This window comes from Rhincodon typus, chromosome 27, assembly GCF_021869965.1.
Source record: "Rhincodon typus isolate 14 chromosome 27, sRhiTyp1.1, whole genome shotgun sequence".
Lineage (NCBI taxonomy): Eukaryota > Metazoa > Chordata > Chondrichthyes > Orectolobiformes > Rhincodontidae > Rhincodon > Rhincodon typus.
Window position 1 is genome coordinate 31,970,743 of NC_063358.1, and position 4,723 is coordinate 31,975,465.

The following is a 4,723-nucleotide window of genomic DNA, read 5'->3' on the forward strand; positions in this document are numbered from 1 at the left end:
TCAGAAATGGGGGAGGGGAAGGGGGTTCTGAAATAAATAGAGGGGGGGACAGTGATAAAAGGTGGATAGTGGTGGGGATTGGTCAGTGAGGTGGGAGGAGTGGATAGGTGGGAGGGAAGTCGGCCAGGTCAATGAGGTGGGGATGGTGGGGGGAGCTGGCCTTGGGATGAAGTTGGGGGTGGGGAGACTTTGAAGCTAGTAAAGTCCAATTGAGACCATTGGGTTGTAGGCTTCCAAGTCGGAATATGTGGTGCTGTTCCTCCAGTTTCCAGGTGGCATCGTTGTGATACTGGAGGAGGCCCAGGATGGACATGTCGTCCAGGAAATGGGAGGGGGAGTTGAAGTGGTTCGTGACTGGGAGGTGTCGTTGTTTGTCGCGAACCGAGCATAGGTGCTCTACAACGGAGTCTCTGAGCTTCCGTTTGGTCTCACCAATGTAGAGGACGCCATATCGGGAGCACCTGATACAATAGACCACATTAGCGGATGTGCAGGTGAACATCTGTTTGATGTGGAAGGTTTTTTGGGGCCTGAGATGAGGGGGGAGGTGTGGGGGAAGGTGTAGTACCTCCTGCCATTGCAGGGAAAAGTGCCAGGGGTGGTGGAGCTAGTGGGGAGTGTGGAGCACACGAGGGAGTCGCGAAGAGAGCGGTCCCTCCGGCAGGTAGATAAGGGTGGGGAGCGAAATATATCCTTTGTAGTGGGGTCCCCCCCTCTCTATTTATTTCAGAGCCTCCTTCCCCTCCCCCATTTCTGAAGAAGGGCCCCGACCTGAAACATCCACTTTCCTGCTCCTCTGATGCTGCCTGGCCTGCTGTGTTCCTCCAGCTCCACACTGTGTTAACAAAAAAAGACAACTTGAAGTGTGTGCAAATGAGTGTTATACAATATATTTTGCTCAGATTCTGCTCAGGGCAAGTAGAGAAATTGTTTTTTGGTAAAACTACCAGAAATAAGTTATGCAAGTATTATGCTGTGAATTCTTTACCACTGTTTCATTTTCTCCCATTCTTAATTGACTGTTTGGGCTGCATGATCAGTACCTGTGCTGTCATTTGTATGAATGTATTCTGACTCAGTTGTGTCAGCTCTGAAAGACATTGTTTATGCTGGATAATAATGTAGTACAAGGCATTCTCAGCACAGAATCTTTCTATTGGCCCTACTCGTCTGTGCTGGTGTCGATGCTTCACAGCCTGCTGTACCCCTATCTCTACCAGCCTTGGCTTCTGCTCTTTTCCCCATCTGACTTCCCATTGGCTGCATTTATGCCGTTCACTTCAACTACTCCCTATCCCAACAAAATCCACATTGTGCCATTTCTCTGGGTGAAGAAGCTTCTACAAAATTTCCTACTGAATATATTAATGGCTACCTTATGCAATGCTAGCTGCCCACAAGTAGAAACAGGTTGACTGCACTAATATCAAACATACCAGCTGGATACATTATTATACACAGTGGGTGTTACAAGACTGTTCTTCAATATTGACATACATCACTTTACCAACAGGATACACTAGATAGTGATTAAGATTTTTTAAAAAATGAGGATACTGTGCATCTTCTTCATGTATTTAATCTAAGAGTATTTTGTGCTATGCCAATCTAACTAGACACTAACATGTTAAATAGGCCAACAATAAGAACCCTTCCCAAAATAAATTAATCTCATCCACATTATGTACAGTTTTTAGATTAACAATAACCTTTGAGAATGCAATGAGTTGTAGATGAGTGACTTCAAATGTCTTCAATGTTAAAGCAACAAACCCCTATGCCTACCCAAAAACTAATGTAATGCTTTAAATTAAAAATTATCACATCAGTTCTTTTCAACCTTTGTTTTACTATAGATATTGTTATTAACTTATAAGGTTAAATATTTAATTATGTTACTTGCGCCACACACTCCTATTGTCACAAACTAATTGCCTTTGCACAGTAGAAGAATTCAAGATATAATTTAAAATCTGTCTGTGATAGTGTTGGGAGGAAGATGAAACAGCTGCCATGAACATTATTTTGCCAACCCAATGATCTAACCAGTGCCCCAACAGCTACAATAGATGAAGTGTGCAAAATGTGACTAATGAGAAAAGACTTTGTGTAATCTATTCTGATATGAACAAATGATGCTGGCTGCACATAACTTATTCCATGTTTCCAAAACCAAAGCAGACTGTGTCCAATGGGTATGAGGACAACAAAACCAGTGTTTTTTTTTCCCTTTGTTTCAATGTTGTTTGTTTGAATTAATCACAAATGCAACAACATTGTCTATTTGAAGTCTATCAATGGCACAAGCTCAGCAGGAGACTGCAAGGAAGCTGACAGTATGACAATGCATGCACACTCTTCCCTCCAGCTTAAGTGTAAACCAGAGTTTTCATTTTGAGACTGTTGTTTCAATTTAATTCATAGACAAACGTGCAAAATTTACCTTTTTGTTCAAAATATTTATATTTAACACCACAAAAGTTACTTCCTCAACAAGTTACTGTGGTACTGAGCATAAAATTATTTTCAGAAACTTATCTTGCAAAATAAAGCAACTATTTGCATCAGTTATTTCTGAATGATTCAAATGCCATTTATCCATTTCCGTAGTCAGAAGGTATCTAACCCCTTCAATTTCTCTTCCAGATTTTAGCAGCATTATCTTTCCATTGGAGCAAAGTGTAACTGCAAAAATGAAATAACTGAAAGTTGTTCGCCCAAGTAGTGATCAGTATGTATCAAATGCACCAATAACAACTTAAAGAATCAAAATTAATTTCAATGCACAGGCACCCACTATCTATGATGTTTATTCTTGATGATCTGAAATTCTAATCATTTTTCAACTGCCTTCCTCAGATCTGTTTGTAAGCATGATGCTATGCCTGAAAAATTCTGTTAGAGGAAAAGAAATAATCCAAGCAAATACATTCTCTAATACATCATAGAACACTTACCTTATTGGGTTTAACTGTGCAGCTGCTCAAATGCTTTCTTCACAATGGAAAAGTTTAATATACTTTGCTCAAGTTTCATAGCGAGTGGTAAGTATATATTTTCCTTGTAGCTTCACTGCTTCACTCGAATAAAATAGCTCTGTAGATTTTCAGGTATGTTGAAAATTATCGATATGTAGAGTAGTGACCTAGTCTTAAATAAAAAGGCTTAGGAGAAGCACAGGAAGAGCAGGATGAAATGGGCTTGTTTTGAACCAAGAAATCGGAGTAGGTTGCACAGATTTCCATACATGACTTCAAGCAGCGTTTCCTGAAAGGTTGCCAAAAAATCTTTTTTTTAAGGGAACAGCCAGAAATGTTGTTTGTGTGAAAGGAAGAAACGTCTGTAAGTCAATCAAGTCTATGATATTTCTTCAAAAGCTACTGAATTTGCCAGTCTAGCAAGTAAGGATTGTTTTAGATATTTTGAAAATAAATGAAAATAAATTAAGCTTTTTTTAACCTTTCTGCATTCTTCTACACTGTTATAAATTTAGCGTTTAAAATAATCCACTTGAGATCTTACAAGATTTTCATTAACTTCATGATGTGATTTTTCTGACAAAGTACAATCGAAAATCCAGGTAAAGCTGTTCCAAAAGGACTATGTCATTTGGTCTAACAGGCAATAAAGAAATGAGATAAGTTAGGGAGTAAGGCAACTAACATTTGTATAATCAATGCTGAAACTTACAAGAGAACACCTTAGATAGAAGTCAAACTGGTGCAAGGGGAAATTTGGTTTCCTTTACATCTCTCAGGTAAGGAATGGGGATATCATATCAGTCATAGAGTCAGAGAGATGTATAGCACGGAAACAGACCCTCTAAACTCTTCCTATTAATGTACCCACCCAGATGCCTTTTAAATGTTGTAATTGTACCAGCCTCTATGCCTTCCTCTGGCAGTTCATTTCATACATGCACCACCATCTGAGTGAAAGAGATCCCCCTTAGGTCCCTTTTAAATCTTGCCCCTCTCACCTTAAACCTATGCCCTCTAGTTCAGTGTTGGAGTGGATTTTCCTGATTTCTTGGAGCAGTAATTACTGTTTTATAAGCTGGTGTTGGAAGTTGGAACTTTGGAAAAAAATCCTAATGATAAGATAGGTAAACATACCAACAAATTACTCAGATATAAATTTTTAATTTTACCAACACAAAGTTTATCAATGATTCGCATGGAAAGTAAAGAAAGGCAGAGTCCTATTTCTCTAAGATTTGTTCATGTACCTTAAGACATGAAACAGAGAACTAACAAAGGACCAATTTTTGTTTTACTGAACCTAAAGTTACAGTGAACATCACGTGGGTCATTAAGAACATATGTTGGGTATCCAGCTGTTCATTTTCTAAAACGGCTTTAACATTGTCCTCTTTCAACTTGCACTTTTTTATTCTTAACTGCATTTAAATACAGTGTTTTGTGATTCTTATACAGTTAAACTGGTTCATTGACTTTAAAATTATGAGTTTGTCCAAAAGTGCCAAGAATTTGGAAAGTGCATGTGGTCTATCGGCACTGAGAAACAATTTTAAATTCAGTACAGATCTACCCACACTGCTGAAGATATTGAAGACACATGTTGCTTTGGCCTGCTATCTCTGAAGTATTTTTCACATTACTGTATGAGTAGGTGATTTTGAACCCACCCGGTATTTTCTGATAGGGCAGATAATGTCTCATAGAACTTCTATAAGAAGTGATACATTTGTAAGTAGCTAGTA

General features: G+C 38.8%; 1 protein-coding gene across 1 annotated transcript in view; it reads right to left on the reverse strand.

Moving 5' to 3' along the window:
* LOC109927829 (angiopoietin-2-like) overlaps window positions 1–3,146 on the reverse strand; it is a 220,454-nt gene extending 217,308 nt beyond the window's left edge. The window contains exon 1 of the mRNA XM_048613114.1: window positions 2,958–3,146. The gene's annotated coding sequence lies outside the window, so the exon portion shown is untranslated. The remainder of the gene's footprint in view (window positions 1–2,957) is intronic.
* Between the last annotated feature and the right edge of the window lie 1,577 nt (window positions 3,147–4,723).